The sequence below is a fragment of the Galeopterus variegatus genome, unplaced genomic scaffold (genome assembly GCF_000696425.1).
Source record: "Galeopterus variegatus unplaced genomic scaffold, G_variegatus-3.0.2 Scaffold1336, whole genome shotgun sequence".
Classification (NCBI taxonomy): Eukaryota; Metazoa; Chordata; class Mammalia; order Dermoptera; family Cynocephalidae; genus Galeopterus; species Galeopterus variegatus.
Genome location: NW_007727447.1, coordinates 198,318 through 217,220, shown reverse-complemented (window position 1 = coordinate 217,220; position 18,903 = coordinate 198,318). Strand labels below are relative to the sequence as shown.

General features: G+C 53.0%; 1 protein-coding gene across 1 annotated transcript in view; it reads right to left on the bottom strand.

The window, feature by feature from the left end:
* Positions 1-18,903, bottom strand: part of KCNQ1 (potassium voltage-gated channel, KQT-like subfamily, member 1) — a gene marked incomplete at its 3' end in the record, with an annotated part of 294,997 nt that overhangs the window by 197,245 nt on the left and 78,849 nt on the right. The gene's annotated exons all lie outside the window — the stretch shown is intronic.

The following is an 18,903-nucleotide window of genomic DNA, read 5'->3' as shown; positions in this document are numbered from 1 at the left end:
AGGTCCCTGCTGGGCAAGAGGAAGCCCTTATGCCAGGACTTGGGGCAGCTCTGGGCCATGTGCCCTTGCCCAGACATGTGACATCCTGGGGCTCATGTTCTCCAGTCACAACTAGTTCAAACCACTGGACTCCCGGAGCTCAGCCCCTATCCCAGTTTGGGGGCTGGAGAACATCTGTCCTCATGGAACTGTCCCGCTCTCACCTCACTCAGCTGCCACACTACTGGGGACACGGCATCCACTAGTTGGTGGCCTGCGCTGGGGTCTGGGCACAGGAGCCCCTGGGGCAGGGGAGCCAAACAGTGGGAGGAAGAGGCTGAGAGGGGGGACAACATGGGCCACAAGGCAGCTGCTTCAGCGTCCTCCCCAGCCCAGGCCTCCAGCAAGGACTTCTCACGCTCGCTCCGAAGTCAGAGGTTTCAGGGAGAGAGGGTGGGAGCCGCCCTGGAGGTCAAGGGCTGACATTTGGGTCACAGCCCATGGACAACAGGCAGGTGAACAGATGGATGGGTGGATAAAAAGACAGACGGATGGATGATGGACAAACAAAAATGGACGGGATAAGAACCAAGCCCAAGTGGCAAAGGCTGCCGTGTGCTCTCCCAATAAAATGAGGCGCGAGGCAGAGGGACCTGCCTCCAGGCTCTGCCTGGACTGTGATCTGGAATTCAGGTGAAATCCGGCCTGAGGCTGGCCCAGCCCCTCACGGTGTCCTCCGTGCTGTATTTTTCCCTTTCCACCACTGCCCCACGAGACAGGCCAGGTGACCATGTCCTGCAGCCTCCAGACAGCAGTGGGAGATACAGGTGAGGGCCTGGCCCCGCCCCTGCCTGGCCACCCAGTGGCCTAACATACTGCAGGTTGGGGGGACTGTCCCACCTAGAGGTGAGAAGCCAGGGGCCTGCCACCTGGCAGCATCTGGAGAGCGAGGCAGCGGCCGGGCCTGTTGGGGGCCACAGCAGGACCTGGGCTGCCCCTCACCTGCAGCCGACCACAGCTCTGGTCAGTCCCTGGCTCCTCCTACACGGCCATCGCCACAGGAACCCTGGGTGCTGCTAATGAGAAACACCTTCCCCAGCTCCACTACAGGTTAGCCTTGGGGCTGGTCTTGGGGCCGTGAGAGTCCGGGCAGGCAGCCCCTCAAACACAGCACCCTCATGGGAGTCTAGCACTGCTGGCCCCCTGCACCCAATGCCTGGCTGACCCAGCCCACCCCCTCCTCTCCTCCATCAAACCTGGAAGGAAGAGGTTTCTAGTAGGTGGGAAGATGACCCTGGGGGCTGAATTCCACCCCCTGGGGCACAGACTGGGAACCTGGGCCTCAGTTTCCTCAAGTAAAATGTGGAAGGCAACAGTACTGTTCTCGGTGGGACACAGGGAGTGTCTGACGCCAGCACATGCATTTATGTGAGATGGAGCCCATCTGATGTTCGCAAGCATGGCGGCCACCTGTGGGTCTGTGTGCACTGCACCCAGCCAGCCTTGGCATCAAGAGGTCCTCAGAGGAGGTGTGAGGGGTCAGGAGACTACACCGTTCCCCACATGCGCAGGGACCACACAGAGCCACAGAGCATTCTGCTTCTCGGGCCCCTGCCAGCTGGCTTGCTACCTGTCTTCCCTCAGGAGCCTGCCATGGAGGGGCTTCTGCTCCAACTGGCTGACAGTGGCTGGCCCTGCCCCCGCCCACGAGTGCATCACTAGGGGTAGCTGGACACTGCCGTTGCTGTCTCCAAATGTTATTAATTAAGGCAAAATAATATTTACACCACCCGGTTTGCGTTTGAGGCAAGCCCAATGGGTAATGGGAGACAGTTTGGGAAAAGTTAGCACTTTGCTTTTGCAAAATGTTTTTGGCTCGTAACACCACGTCCTTCGGGGATGGGGTAGGGGTGTGTGTGGTTGGTGCACATGGGAGAAGGCGGGAGAGTGAGGGACTGTTGACACCGCAGGCCCTGTGGCCTCGTCGGGGGTGCAGGTCCCCCCTCAGGGAGTGGCTGAGCTCACCAGGCAGAGGCCACATTGGGCTTGTCCACCCCTGTCTCCCAGGTCCCCAGAAGAGTGCCCACCCTGGCCAGCTGAGCAGACAAGTGAACGAGCAGACACAGGAGCTGCCGGGGACTCTGTCGTGTTCATCTTTGTTGCCTGGAACCTGGCTCCACGGGGATGCCAGGCTGTGGCACTGTGATGCCCATCTGACTGGCCATCACGAAAAGGGCCACGTAAACACTGAGCCCCAGGTCCCCGAGGCTGCGAGAGGGGCCCTGAGACTTCATAGAGGACGGCTCACCTGGCTGCTGGGCCCTGGCGGGGGCGGCTCGCCCCCAGAAGACAGTGCCTGGAACCTGTGTCCCAGCTCTGTGGCCTCACACCGCCAGCTGACAGCTCACCAAACAGGTTTTTACTTTGACATACCTTTTTTGTTACTTAAATACCCTCTTCAGCCATGGCTGGGGCAGATTTGAAGTGCTAGATGTGTCTTATAATGCACCTTGAAATAAATAACTGCCAGGGATTGCTTCTCATGGCGGTATGTCCCCCCAAAATGTGTCCCCTCCCTAACACTTGCAGAGAACCTGTTTGGGAGCCGGCTAGGAGCTCTCAGGCCAGCAGTCTGAGATGGCAGGACCTCCCTCTGGAGGGTGAGGTGGCGGGAATAATTTAAAACAACGCTAATCCTCAGTCCTGTCTGAGTCGGGAACACAGCGTGAGACCCAGCTGCTTGGGGACCAGCCCCACTCTCGTGTCTGAGCCAGACGGGACTGGGTTAATTAGTATGATGCTGCCGGCAGGCCGGGAAGGGGCTTTAGGCTGGAGACAGCAGGATTGAATGTTTGTTCAGAGATAAAATTATCTCCACCATGAACGGCCTCACGCACTCTCGGGGCCAAGGCCACATCCAGGACCCCGGGGGGCTCATGCACAGGCAGGGTTGGAGCCTACAGGAGGGCGGATCCCCAAAGCCACGCTGTGGCTCACCCCATCTCAGGGGACAACACTTGCAGTCCTGAGTGGGCTCATGAAATGGGAGGGCCGCCTTCCCTAGCTCCGGGGTAGGGGAGGCTAGTCTCAGCCTTGGCAGTCCAGGCCCAGATTGGGTGACCTGCTAGTCACCCTCCTAGCACTGGGCTCTCTCTTCCCTGGCAGGGGCAGGCCTGAGGCTTACCTGTGTTTGCAGACCTGGTCCTAAGCACAGCCCCAAGTTTGAAACCAAGGATCCTCAACCTCCTCCCCAGAGCCCACCATCATCTGTCACTTCCCCATGCCTCCCCTGCTCAAGCAACTGCCGTAGCTCCCCATCGTCCACATCGTAGGGTCTGTGGGCAGCCACCCGACGTCCCTTCCCAGGGGGCCCACATTCTACCCCAAGAGCTTCCCTGAGGGGCTCCCCCGGCTCCTCAGTGGTCTGTGTCTGGGATGCTGTCCCCCCACCATGCTCCTCAGGCCAGCTCCAGCACCCTCACCCCTCCGGGAGCCCCACCTGCCACGCCTGCAGAGGACGGGATGTTCCCTAGCTCCTCCATCGGTAACAGCCAGCCCCAGAGGCCTTCTCCAAGGGGCACCCAGTATTGTCCAGCCCCCCGGAGGACCTATCAGTGAAACCCTCATGGTGCTTGCAAGATCCGGGGTCAAGGATGCAATGCCCCAGGACACTGATGGAGCGTGACCCTGAGTGCTGCCCTGCAGACGCAAGAGGAAAGACTGTCCTTGGCCCAGAGACCCTGGGATCTCCACTGAGACCACAGTCAGACCACAGGGACATAGAGGCCCCTTCTGCCCTGGCCACTGTCATTCAGACTAAAGCAAGGCCATCTCTTGGCTGCAGAGGCTTCACGGATGAGGCCACACAGCTCAGGGAAGGGCAAGGGCAAGGGCTGGAGTTCATGGCAAAGGCGGGACTAAATGCTACTAAATCGCACACTCTGACACGGCCGAAATGGTGAATTTTACGTTCCGTACGTTTGACCACAGTAAAGCTCATGGCCTGTGGCCTGGCCTCAGGCAGGTTCTCATCTGTGCTCTCTGGTCAGGTGGCCCCACAGGGCCCTGTGGCTCTTCAGGGCCACCCAGTGGCACTGAGTCTCTGCCCCACCTCAGTCTGTGTCCCTGGAGAGTCCCTTACAGCTGTCCTTGAGCCTTGAGTTCTTAATCTTCATGGGCTACTGTCAGCTCAGCGTTAAACAAAATAGCTGAGCCAAGCGACCTGCTGACCACAAGAGGCCACACGGACCTGTGCCAGCTTCTCCCGATGAGGATGGAAGGGGAAACAGCAGGTAAAGCAGAGGGCCGGGCTCGGGCGGTGAAAGCGAGGGCAGGTTTTAAACGTCCTTTGATCTGGTTTTATCGTCATGGTGAAAACCATTCCTGTCACGCTGCCGCACGCTGGCACGGACGACCTCACCATCGATACTGAAAGGGCAGACGGTCACAGGGACCCTTATCCTCCACCCAGAGCAAGTCGGCGTGTGATGCAGGAGGAAGAGACAAGCTTGAAGTCGCGGAGGACCAAGCGTCTCAGGAGCGCACTGTCACACGTCAGTCCTGAGCTTATTTGCCATGTTTTGGGGTAACAGCCCTTGGAACAGCAGATCTGCCCAAATCCGAAGGGCCAAGATAAAGGTTTAGCAAAGCAGGTGCTTATCTGGGATCTTTTCTCCTTGGAGTGTACAGAAGGGGAGAGGTCTGCGCGGCGGCTCGAACATTTCGTAACCAGCTGTGGAACCACCGCTCACGGAGGATGAAGGTCAACGTGGCCGTCTTATCTGTTGTTTTGTTTTTATCAGCTGGTGAATCCGCATCATTGGGGAGATTTTCTAGGGCTCAATGTGTTTTGAAGTTCTGTGCTGCTGGCATCGCATGATTTAGAAGCACCAAGAATGTTCCTGCCGCCAATCGCTCACATGGGAAAGATAGCAAGACAGCCCGAAGGTTAAACCGGCAGATCAGGGGCGCTCCTGTCCTGCCTTTCTGGATGAAAGAATTCTTTTTTCTTGATAAACTATAAAGGAAGTCTCACAGACCCTTATCAGGATTATTTTGGTCTCTCTGATGTTACTGTCCTATTATCTTCTTAATAAAAAATTAATTTTAAAGAGGGCTGGGAGATTAACTTCTGAGGATTAAGTGCTAAGCTTCGTGGAGGGGCCTGGGTTGGGGTGGGACGGCTCTCAGAGCCAGGGTCAAGAGAGCAGAGGCACAGCTGGCCTCCCCCGTGGCCCTGTGGACACTGGGCTGGACAGATCAAAGGATGTGAGCCTGGGGAACCCTTCACCCGAACTCCAGGGACCCACCTTTCCCTCGCAGGCTTCTTGGGTGGAAAGTATGCTCACACTTTGTAGGGGCGAGTGGGATTTCATCAGGCCGGATTGGGCCCGGAGACCTGGAGGAGGGGTGGATCTGGGGGCCAGAACAGGCCCCTGATCAGGCCAGGGTGCTGTGGGGGCCGGGGTAGGGTTTTACCCTCCTCCCGCAGCTGGAAAACATGAGCCAGGCGGGTGTTGGTTCCCACAGCATAGGGCCGGCAGGGAGGCTTTGGGGCCAGCTGTTCCAGCTCCATGTGGGCCCCAATCAGCCACAGAGAGAGCCAGTCTCGGCACTCCCGGGAGGGTCAGCTGGCCGGAGGGCGTGAGGCGGGCATGCAGGCTGCTCAAAGCACCCTTTGTTCAGGCCTGCCTGTGGCCAGCTGCTCCCAGCCGCCAGCCTGAGCGCAGAGCCCCTGGGCCCCCCGGTGACATGTGCTGGGCACAGCTGGGGCCCTCAGTCCACACCCGCTGCCCACCCTGGGGAGTGCCAGCCCCCACCCTGCCGGAGCGGCCCCAGCTGGGGCAGAGACTGTGTTGCGACCACCCAGGCCCAGGTGAGACCCACAGCTGCAGGGCTGTGAGGAGACAGAGGAAGACACAGAGTCAGGGGCCTGCTGTGCCACTGTCCCCACTCGGGACCTCTGCAGCAGGGACAGAGTCAGGACCCCTGCTGGGAGCTGACCCGTGCCCCGCTGGAGTCCCTGCTGCCCAGCCGTGTCCCCTCAGCCCAAGGCCTGGCCGCCCAAGGTAGCCTGGGACAGGCCTACCTCCCCAGAGAGCAGAGCATCCAGGACCCTGCATGTAACCTGCTCCATGCGGCCTGTGGGGTGGCCCTGCTGCCCCAGGGGAGCTCCTGGTGGGGACAGATGGGAGACCATATCCCCAATAACCCCCACTCTCCCACACATGGCAAAATAAAGGATCACAAACACGAAGAGGACAGTCCCAGCAAAAGGGGCAGGCCGGGGTAAGAGAAGGGCCTACTGAAATGCCAGCAGAAAGGCCCAGAAAACACAGTGGCGGGGAAGGTACCCACGAGAGTGGGAGTGGGCGCATCCATCCCCAAAGCATGGAAAAGCCCTGGTGAGCTGACGCCCTGCTCTGTGGGGCTCCCACAGTGCTGAACCCCAAGCCCCCACCTCCCCGGCTGTGCCCACTCCCACACTCCCACCTGGGAACTCCCATCCATCCTTCAAAGCGCTGCCCAGCCTCCCTCCCCCTCCCACCATCCCAGCAGCAGGAATCGTCACAGCCCACAGCCGCTCTCGCCGAGGACACCTTCTCACCTCCTCACCAGTCCCGTCTCACCCAGAGCTCCCTAAAGGCAGGAGTCCACCTCGGAAGCCCAGCCAGTGCTGACAGCCAGCCCACCACCCGCCCTGGTGCTCAAATGACCAGTTGGGAAACCCCAGGGCCCAGAAAAACCTGTGGAGCCTCCAGGCCAGACTCTACCTCCCTGTGTTTGGGACACTGCCTCTCTCCCCATGCCACCCCCCACACCCAGGGCAGCTCTGGAGCCCCAGCTCCTGGTCTGGGGCACCCTTCCCTGAAGTCATTGGGGTGCTTCAAGGGTCCTGGCCCTGCAGGACAGCACACCCAGGAAGCCAACCTCTCCCCAGGCAGGCCACCCTGAATCCCCATGAGAGCCCCATGAGCTGTAAGACAGGGAGGGGGCCAGCAGTCCCCACAATAGGCCTTCTCAGGGAACATGTCCCAGAAGCCATTGGCCAGTCTCTGTCATTGAGAGCCACCATCCCCCAGCTGCTCTATGTGTTCGTCCCCACTCTTAAAGGCAGTCGTGATTTGAGGGTGACTCTGGGAGACACCGAGCCGCTTTTCCCTGAGAACCGGCCCCACCCTCCGGCTGTCCAGGTAGCCACTCTCCGTACTGAGCAGGAGAGGCATGAGGCCTGCTCTGTCACCATGGGGATGGGTGTTCCCATCCATCCGGCAGCCAGGTCCTGCAAGTGGGTGACAGCTGTCGTCTGGCCCCCCATCCTGGACACCACCCCAACAGGTGGCAAGAGGCCCAGTGTCCACTGGGGGCTGTCTGGGGAGGCTCTTTGAGGCTGAAACCAGAGGGCTGGCCTTGGGGGGGCTCTGTACCCTGCCCTGCATTCCACACCCAAGCAGCCACCTGGGGGATACTCTGAGGTGCTGAGGTCCAGGGGGGTCTCCCTGCTCCCCCTGGGCCTGCGTCTACCCCCTTGGCTGGTGCTGGGGCCCCCTGAGCTCCCCTGGTACCATCATCCCCAGCCCAGTGGGAGCCATATTCGAACATCTTGCCACAACTCTACAGGCTTAGTGGCCAACTCAGCAGGGCCTCGGGGGCCCAACACGCAGGCGGCAGCACTCTCTCTATGGGCTTCCTCAGAATCTCCTCTGGAGACCCTAACAGCCTCTCAGAGAGCAGCAAAAGTACAGCATTTTTGCTGCAGGGACATCCCCGCACAAACTCCTGCAGGCCGAGGCTCAGAGGTCTGGCCCAGGCCTCAGCCCTGCCTCCCCCTGGCCCCCAGTCCACGAGCAACTACGAGCTCCTTCCACGAGCCACTCGGGTGCTGCCCGTGGGACCAAGCAGGAGGCAGCTGGGGCAGCCATGTGCATGTGTGCGTGCAGACGGCTCAGCGTGAAGCGGGGCAAGGCCCAGACAAGAGACTCGGACCACACCCGCGGGTCTAGCACATTCTTGGGCCCATTATCATCAGGGCCAAATCCTTCCCAGGATTGCCGGCTTCTGAGCCTCAGCCTGAATAGAGGCTGCCCACCCACGTGGGGAGGGGGGCCTGGCCCTTGGTAATTTTAATTTCTCAAGCACTGCCAGTGCCTTATGAAGGCGACTAGAGTTACATGCACTTCAGGTGGTTTAACGAGGTGCCTCCAACCCTGGGACCCAGCTTGCGGCATGAGGCGGTGGGGGGTGGGGTGCGCCTGAGCACCTCCTGCTTCCTCCCCACCTGGGTGTTCTCGAGGTCAGGAGGCGGACACAGGGCTCGGCGGCCACCCGACACCTGACCAGGGTGGGGGAGGCAGATGGCGCCAGGAAGAAGGCCCACAGCCGGCCCATCTAATCCCTGCCCAGCCCTGGGCTTATCAGCAAATTCTGATGAAGCAAAAACTATGTGACCCCCAGAGGCCCCTGCACACGAAATCTACCCACCACCAGGCAAAGGGCGGGTGCCCAGGAGGCACTCGATAAGCATATGTGTTTATACAACATAGAATGCATGTTTTATTTTATTATTATTTTCATTGAATGGATGAATTTCAAAACCCATGTGGGAAGAGAACCAGCAAGAACTGTGGGCGACGGCGTGAGAACCACACAGTGAAAGTGTCCACAGTCTGTGCCGGAGGCGGTGGTGGCTGCGGCGGAGTGGGGGTGCGGGCAAGTCTGGAAAGTGCCGTTCTGCCACACATGGGGCCGACTTCCAATAAATGTCTACATAGCCTGCACTTTCCACATTCTTCTCCCTGATGGTTGCTTAATTCCCCAGTAGTTACATTTTTCCTTTTGCAATCCTTTAACCATTTGTTTATAATTGTATTGAGTTTTGATGAGAGAGCATGACTGGTGAAATCCCAGTGTTTTGAGGTGTGTTAGCTTTTTAATGGCCACATACACTATTGGTTTTGTAAGTGTTCTGTGGGAATAAAGAAACAAAATATCTCTATCATTAGGATCCCGAGACATAGTGCTGGTTTTAGAGCATCATTTGAAATTTTTTGCCCCTCTTCCCATTGAATCTGGGCTCTGTGACTGCTTGACCAAGAGAATACAGCAAAGTAACTCTGCAGTCTCTGGGCACGTCCCATCTCGGGGGTGCTCACTTCTGGAACAGAGCTGTGAGGAAGTCATGCAGCTTGGAGAGGCCCCCCGGGAAGAGGAAGCTCACCAGCCACCTTGGAAGTGGAGCCTCCAGCCCCAGCTGACACTGCAGAGATGAGCCCCGCCCAGCTTGCAAACTGGTGAGCTAAGCCATAAGGATTGTTTCAAGGCAATAGATTTGTGGATGGTTCACTGCGTGGCTACAGATAACAAGAACAGTTACTTCAGATTACTGTTAAAATCTGAAATTGCTCATAATTGCAATGTCTATGTCTTCACTTACGTTCTGTCCTCTCAAATTGTCCTATTCTGAAAGTAGTACACTAAAACCCTCACAGTGATCATATTTGACTCAGTTTTCCTTGCACATTTCTAATGCTTTTTGCTTTGTGTATTTTATGTTGTTTAATGCCTTAAAGTTTACAATTATGTCTCTTCCGAAAATGGTGCCACATATCATTCACACTTGCCTTATCTGGATTTCAGTGTTAATCATCCACTTTTTTCAAATCTTTTTTTCATTTTGCTTGCAGTTTCTTGGTATCTCTTTGGCCATTTCTTTATTTTTCAACTGTCCATTATTGGTTTGCTTTACTTAATTCTATGGAATGATGTATTTGTTAAAAAATAAAAATCCTTCTGACAGCTCTCTGTCTTTTAATAGAGGAATTCAGGCCATTTACATTTAGTGTAAAATTGGATACATTTGATTTGATTCTTTCCATCTTTATATTTGCTATTGTACTTTGTTCCTTTCTCCTTCTTCTTATAGCTGCTCAGCTGGTCAACATGCTATCCATTCCCTTCTTATCCCATGAATTTGAAGTTTAGACCCCTGGGCTAAAGTATCCTCTGATGGGTAAGGGGTGGTATGGGTTGAATTGTCTCTCCCCAAATTCATATGTTGAAGTCCTAACCCCATTACCTCAGAGTGTGACCTTGTTTACAAATAGGGTTACTGCAAATATTATTAGTTAAAATAAGGTCATTAGGGTGGGCCCCTAATCCCAACTTGTGTCCTTACAAAAAGGGCAAGTTTGGACACAGACTTGCACACCAGGAGACCGCCATGTGGGGATGAAGGCAGAGATAAGGGCGATGCATCCACAAGCCAAGGAATAGTAGTGACTGACATCCAGCCCCTGGCAGCGAGGAGAAAGACCTGGAACAGATTCTCGCCCACGGCCCAGGAGGAACCTACCCTACAAACAATATCTGGATCTCAAACCTGTGGCCTGCAGAAATCAGTAGCTGGCACCCATGGGCTCCAGGTTGTCACCAAGGTCAGGCCAGATGGCCAGACAGGGTCCCTGGAGAGCTCTTCCTTCCTGGGAGGGGTCCCCACAGTCCTTGGCGAGACAAGACTCCTTCTTCTTGCAGGGGTCTATCGGCCTACCCCTTCCCACTCCAAAGGGAAACAGGACAGAACTCAAACTGCTGGCAGAGACATGCCAGGCCAATGACCAGCAAAAGCAAAGGCCCAGAAACACGTGGGGGTGTGGGGGAGGCATCCAGGGCTCTGGATAGTCAAAGAGACAGATGGGGGCTACCCAGAAAGCAGGCCCTGGACCCCCTACTGGGCCCCGCTATGTGGTAGCTGCCCCCTCATGGGTCATGCTCGGGCCTTGCACACACAGGAGTGGCCCAGGCTGGCTGCCCAGAGACCTCCCGCACCCGCCTGCAGACACCATTAGCCGCCCAGCATCAGCTTTACACGTATTTAAAGCAAATCCCCCATCTTCCCCAGGAAGGGCTATTTCCGTCTACAGGCCAGTTAAATGGGGATTTACTTTCCGCCCAGGAATCCCACCGTGGATGGCTGTTAACCCCAAAGAAGTCACACCCCTGTGATCGCTACCTTAGCTGGGGCTAGGATGGGAAAAAAGGTGGAGAGGGAGACGTTATTTTTATCTGCTGGGAACCCCAGCTTCTAAAAATGTCTTATTTAAGAATTTACCCAGAACTAGAAGTTTACTAAACCAAAGAGACACAGCAATGAACGGTCATCTTAGTATTCTGCTGAAGAGGCTCTGCCTCGGCCTGAACCCTGTTTGCTTTAGCAGAGGCTGAAAAGCTGCAAGGGGCTCTGGCGGTTCAGTGGCCTGTGACGTGCGGGGGACAGGAAGGCCCCGTTGATTAAAGGTCGCGCCGTATGCGTGTGCCCATGTGGCAGGCGCGTGTGCGCACGCAGCCCGTCTCGTCTGTTTATTGACTGCTGGGTGCCTCACTCTGATTCTGCAAATCTAGAGATTTTAATGTCAGGCGGCGAATTTAAACAGTGTTTTTTTCCTTTCAGGAATGTTTTAAGCGATTGAGAGGAAATCGTGCACGGATTTTGCTGTTTTAAGAGCTAATATGTGAACAACTTCAGAAGGGTGTATGTTGTTTTAGGGCTGGAGTTTACACAGTAAACGGGAGAGACAAAGCGGACTTGTCACGGACTCGGAGGGACCGTCTCCTTGAATTTCAATCCTCTGAGAAGGGGCTGCCTTCTAGGGGAGCAAAAAGGGCAGGAAACATCGAAAGTCTGATCTCTGTCCCCCGCCCCCTACTGTGTCCTGTCGCAGGACTGCTAGGAGGGGGTGCCCAGCTGAACTGCCAGCAGCAGATGGAGTGGGAAGGGGCTTAGAGCATCTTTGGGGCCAAAGGCCCAACCCCTATCTTCTCTGGGATCACTGAGGAGGGTCCCCTTCCACAGGGCTGTATTCCGAGGCTGTAAACATCAGAGCCCCCAAGCCACTCAGGAACGACATCTTGTCACAAGATAGTCCTGTTTCCAAATTTGAGCTGGGGGCTCGTGCTCCTTGGGGACAAAGATCTTCAAAGATGCAAGTACCAAAACATAGTCAAGGAGAAATAGATAACCTGAATAGCCATATATCTATTGAATTTCTAACAAAAAACTTTCCCACAAAGAAAACTCCAGGCCCAGATGGCTTCTCATGTTCTATCAAACATATAAAGAAGAAAGAACAGCAATTCTACACAAACTCTTCCTGAAAATCGAAGAGCAGGGAACACTTCCTCACTACAGTCTGATGCCAGCAGTATCCTATGCCAAAACCAGGACATTACAGGCAAACAAACCAGACAACATTGCTCATGAGCACAGATGCAAAAATTCTGTACAGGATTTCAGCAAATCAACTCTAACAATATATTTTTTTGAAATGTATCGTGACCAAGTGGGCTTTATGTTAGGAATGCAGGGCTGCTTTACTATTCGAAATTCAACCTACACAATTCCCCATGTTAACAAACTAAGAAAGAAAAAGGCAGGAGATTATCTCAACAGAGGCAGAAAAAGAATTTGACAAAATCCAACAGCCGTTCTTGCTACACTGTTCCCAGCAAACTAGGAAGAGAAGCGACTTCCCTGCCCAATCATGGGCACCCACAAAAACCCCACCGCTAACCTCACCCCACTAGTGAAGGGCGTTGGGAACAAGACAAGAATATCTGCTCTCTCTTCACTATTAAATGTCATACCGGAGATCCTAACCAGTGCATTCAGGCAAAAACGAGAAATAAAAAGCATGTGGATTGCAAAGGTAAAAAAATAAGACTGACTTTATCTGAAAAAACATGATCATCTCCATAGAAAACCCTAAAGAATCTGCCGGAGATCCTAACCAGTGCATTCAGGCAAAAACGAGAAATAAAAAGCATGTGGATTGCAAAGGAAAAAAATAAGACTGACTTTATCTGAAAAAACATGATCATCTCCATAGAAAACCCTAAAGAATCTGCCAAAAAAAACCCAAAAAACAAAGACAAAGGAACAAAAAAACCTTCTAGAATAAGAAAGGTCAGCACGCAAGGTCAAGTCAATGTATTTCCATATCCTAGCAACAAACAATCCAAAAAAGAAATTGAGAAAACAGTATCATTTCAGTAGCTTCAAAAACATTAAATAATTAGTAACAAATCTAACAAATTCTGTGCAAGACCTGTGCACTGAAAATTATAAAACACTGATGAGTGGTATTTAAAAATATCAAAGTAAGTGGAGAGAGATATTTTGTTCATGGATTAAAACCCAGTACTATTAAGATACATATTATCCCAAATTCATCTACACATTCAATGCAATGCCAATCAAAATTCCAGCAGAGTTTTTTCAGTCGAAATTGACAAGCTGATTCTAAGATTTACATGGGAATGTGAAAGACCTGGCTGAGCAACACACTTTGAAAATGAACAAAATTGGAGGATTAACAGGACCTGATTTCAAGGCTTAGTATAAAAGTCACAGCAATCAAGACAGTGCTTTACTGGCAGAACAGATTACAAAGTCCAGAAATCGGACCCACACACATGGCCAACTGATTTTCATCAAAGGTGCCAAAGTAATTCAATGGAAAAAAAGTCGCTGGGACAACTGGATAACCACATGCAAAAAGATTTAACCTCGATCCATACCTGTCACCATACATAAAATTAAACTCGAAATGAATCACAGATCTAAACAAGAAACGTGAAACTATAAAATTTCTACAGAAAACAGGAGAAAAAGCTTTGTAACCTTGGATTAGGCAAATATTTCTTAGACAGAACACAAAAAAACATGAGACTTAAAAAAGGAAAAAAAAAAAACCCTGATGAATTGGACTTCATCAAAATTAAAAACTGCTGTCCTTTTGAAAGATACTGTTAAGAAAATGCAAAGACAAAGCCACAGATTGGGAGAAAATATTTGCAAAACACAGATCTGATAAAGGATTTATATCTAGAATATAGACATAGCTCTTACAACTCAAAAATAAAACGATGACCCAGTTATTAGAATCAGCAAAAAATGGAACAGATACTTCATCAAAGGAGACCTATGAACGACACACGTGCTCAGCACCGCTGGTCACTAGGGAACCGCCCACCGAAACGACGATGAGCTGCGGCTACACACCTGTCAGAATGGCTACGACTTAACATGCAGACAATACTAAGTGCTGGTGAGAATGTGCAGCAGCCCCGGGACTCGAGCACTGATGCTCAGGGTGGAAAACGGACTGCCATTTTGCAAAGACAGTTGGGCAGTTTCTTAGAAAGGGAAACGTACTTCTACCGCCCGGCCGAGCAATCCCACTCCTAAGAGTTACCCGAGAGAAATGAAGACACATGATTACTCAGAAACCTGTGCACAATATCCATGGCGGCTTTAATCATAACAGCTGAACACTGGAAACAGCTCAAATGTCCATCAGCCTGTGAATGGATAAACAAACTGTGGTACATTTTATCCTTTCCAAATAAAAGGAAACAAACTACTGAATACAGACCACGACATGGATGAACCTCAGATGAATTATGCTAAGTGAGAGAAGCCAGGCACAGCGGCTGCATACTGCAAGATTCCATTCCTGTGACGTTCTGGAAAAGGCAAAACTGTAGGGACAGGAAACGTCAGCGGTTCACCAGGTGCTGGGGCCCAGGGAGGGGCGCAAAGGAACTTTTGGGGATGACGGGAACTTCCCAGATCTTGATTTTGGCAGGGGGTTTACAGCTGTATTTGCTGCAACTCATCGAGCTGGACACTTAAAGAAGAGGAGAGTTTTCCTGTAGGCAATTTAAACCTCAGCAAACCTACATTTCAAATACGGAGAAATCATAAAAATAACAAGACTAACCTAAGAAATGTACAGTCGATTTGCTCCTTAAATAAAAAAAAAGTTAATATACTAAAAGGAGAGATGAGCCATATTAAAGATCTAATTTTTGAAGATAAAAAACCAAAGCACAAAAACCCCAACCTTCAGTTGGAAATTGGCATTCCTGCTTCACAACCCTGCAGCAGCCCAGACCCCACTAAGCCCACTGAACCCAGCACGCTCAGGACCCCGACCCTATTTGCACCCCTGTCCTGGGCTGAGCCCAGTGCTGCCCGCCCACATGACCGGCAGCTGCGGGGCCCTCGAGGATTTTCTCTCCCCTTCCAGATGCTCCTGACCCGGCCCCACCCATGAGCCTCTCCATCAGTCCCTCAGATTCATGACCCCCGGGCCACGCACGTGCCCGTTGTTCGTGAGGCGCCCACCTGCCCTGCACTGTGACCTCGGCAAGCATGCCCGGACCCCTTTGCGTGCGGGGCGCCAGCTCCCGGGGCCGTGGGCAGCTAGCTGAGTGCAGGCTGCCTTCCAGCCCCCCGAGGCCCCCCACATGGAGTTGCTCAGTAAGGAATGTGGAGAGTTCTGGGCTTTCTGTGATGCTCCAAGAATGCTGGCTTCTTCCACCTCCCACCTACGTCATCTAATTTAATCCCCAGAGTGACCCGAGGAGGGGCACTGGGGCGAGAGAAAGGATGCAGATCCCCAGCACGGGAGAAACCCAGCCACGGCATCATGGCTTCTCCCCACAAAGACCACCGCCCCGGGGCCAGAAGGGGCACTCCCCAGATGGCACCAAACTGCCGGCGAGCACAAAGCCCAGGTCCAGTGAGGGTGGAGGGACGCCAGGGTGGAGAGACATCCCTGGCCCTACACACGAAGCGCTGGCTGACCCCTCACTGGGCCCTCGCTGCAGACGACACCCGCACCACATGTGCATGGTCAGGGCCAGGGCTCCCGCCCGGTTCCAGCTCTCGGGTTTGTCCCTCCCAAGGCCTGGGGTCAGCAAGCTTCTCCTGGCCACCAAGTCCAGGGTTTCCCTTCCTGCTTTCCTTGGAGCTCATGCTGGGTGGCAGGCCCAGTGGGCAGGGGGCTAAAGCCCCCTGATGATTAGGCACAGGAGGGAAAGCCAGGAGGGCCCCACTGCCTGGGGGCCTCTCCACCACACAGGGCCACACAGCACTCACGGCTCTGGGCCATGTGCTGCCGCTCACGTCTGCTGCCCGCCCGGCATCCCCACGCCAGGCCCGCGGGAGCCCGGGGGCCGCCCACTGAAGGGCAGCCAGCACACAGACCGTCTCTTGTTCCCACCCCAGGTGTTTGGGGGGAGGAAGCCACCCTCCCGGGCTGTATGGAGCAGTTACTGGAAGTGCCTCGGGTGGCAGCAGGGCACGAAGCCCTCCACAAACAGGACCTGCCTCATCAGGGAGTTTTCATAGTACTGAACAGGACCCTTCTCAAGGCCCCACAGCGCCTGGGCCTGGCTCTTTCAGATGGAAAAACTGAGGCCCCCAACTGTCCCCAAAGGCAGACAAGGGCTGGAGGTGTGGGAGAGAGAATGGCAAGGATCGGCCGAGGAGGGGCCGCCCTGACACCCACACGGCCTTCCTTCCCGCAGCCCCACCCAGTGTCCTGGCACTAGGGGGCTCACAGTGGCACTGGCTGGATGCTGTGGCCATTGATGGCCATATCCATGCTGTTGGGGACCCAAAGCTACGTGACAATCGCCACAATCTGCTCCAGCAGCCCCCGCTTGCCTTCCCAGGCCCCCCCTCTGCCTTCCCAGGGTGGAAGCTAGAAGTACTCTGGCACCCACCCTAAGACAAAGAAACCGGGTCCTGTCCAGCCCTCTGCACCTGTCACCAAACATCCTCCAAAGTGTTGATTTTTCAGCCAAGGGAGTTCAAGAGGGTTTGGGGGGGGCAGGGAACAGGGCCCCTTTGTTCATGCCAGATACGTTCTCATGTTCCCTAAGGTCGACTCTGGCTTACCCCTCCCCAGACACCCCTCCATGTGGGCAAGTAGGGCTGTGTGCATGTGTGTGTGTACACGTGTGCACGTGCACACACAGCCCAACACTACTCATGTGCTCATGTGCACATGTGCACACACACATGCATGAACACATGAGCACAGTGCAAACTAACTGTGATGCAATCAGAAGACTTTGCCTGGAAGGGGGTCATTGTACCCAACCTCCTCCACCCCCCAACACCTACTAAATCATCTGAAGAAAATTTTCCCCAACGGGTTGGCGAACCCCTGAGAAGTCTTAGCAGAATTTAGCCATTTGCAGACATATAATCATGTCGTCAGAAGACTTTGCCTGGAAGGGGGTCATTGTACCCAACCTCCTCCACCCCCCAACACCTACAAAATCATCTGAAGAAAATTTTCCCCAACGGGTTGGCGAACCCCTGAGAAGTCTTAGCAGAATTTAGCCATTTGCAGACATATAATCATGTCCCCCCCAGGATATCAGGACACTCCGCTGCACAGACAAAGCTGAAAAGGGGAATATAAACTGCTATGAAAAACTCTGTTATATGGGAATTTTTCTTTGTTCAATATGAAATCGTTCAAGTAGACATAAGAATACAGCAAATCACACAAGAGACACACATGCACACACACACGTGTGCACACACACACACACACTCCCACCCCATCTTGCTTTATTTTCTCCATTTTGCTACCTTGGGTTCAGATTTTTTTGAGAAACAAAACCTGACGGAATCAGTGAAACACTTGTCCAACCCACCTCAGTAGAAGGAGTCACCATCTGGGGGTGTGAACACTCCCACCCATGCTTCCATGTCCCCCAACACGTGCAGTCAGAAGAAAAAGCACAAGCATGTGGTCCCTCCTCACCTGCTGATGGCCGTGATGCCTCCTGACCCAGCCTCCCCCAGGCAGAGGAGTGGAATTAAGCCCAAGTCATGCCATGCCAGGCCCCTGGTGCCCACTGTGCAGAGCAAAAGCCCAAGTGCTGCAAGCCAGGCCCCCACCTCCTTACCCTCCTCCCCCCTCTGCTCGCTGTCCTCTCCTCTCTGGGTACTCTGGGCTCCGCACAGCTCCTTCCATCTGTGCCAGACACATGCCCTGCTCAGAGTCTTCAAATGTGCTGTCCCCTCTGCCAGGAACACTTGCTCCCCCGCCACCAGCCCCAATATCTTGTCCTTCACCTTCATACAGAGACCCACAGTCACCTACTCGATGACCCCCCAGGACCACTCTACTGGAAACTTCAACTCCCACCCCCCACATCACTTATTTTCTTACCCTCTGAGCATTCAGTAGCCCACCCAAGGTTTATGGGATCTGAAACTTACAAAAGAGGGAAATAGAGGAAGCTCATTGCGGTACAGGCAATAGGTGGGAGTTAAAGGATTATGAATAAAACCAACAAGCTAGAAAATAAAATAAAAATAATTTAAAAAACCTAACATGCCAGATAGTAAAGGGTTAAATGAGAAAACAGGGACTAAGGAAATTCAAAAAGATATAAATACAAAGGTAACTATTAGAACAAAAATACAAGCCTTCCTAAGGAACAAAATATTTTTAAAGAGTGAAAAATATATAGCTTGTAGAGAAGACTACGACAGCAATTGTAATAAAATGCACGTAAAAGATGCTGACAGAGTTGAGACCAAGAACATCTGTCATAAGTGCAACTAAGCTTAGTTTACCCATCAGAGGAAAAATATTTTAATTTCACTCACAAAATAAAACTCAACTACATGCTTTATACAAGAAACACACTTTCAATGTAAAGACACAAATAGTTTAAAAGTAAAATAAATGAAAAAGATATACCACACTAACACTAATGATAAAAAGCCAGAGTGGCTATAGCAATATCAGACAAAGCAGATTTCAAAGCAAAAAAAAAAAATTACCAGGGATATCATAATGATAAATGGGTCAGTTCATCAAGAGGACATAGCAATCCTAAATGCTAATGCACCCGATAACTAAGCTTCAAAATACACTGAACAAAATGATGGGGACCAGAAGAATGAAGGGCCAAAGCCACAAAGTCAGACGGAGATGCTGACACCCCGTCTCAATAACTGACAGGGCAAGTGGACAGAAAATCAGAGAGAACACGGTAGACTTGGATAATATTGTCAACCAAAGCAATCTAATTGACACTGACAGAAGACCA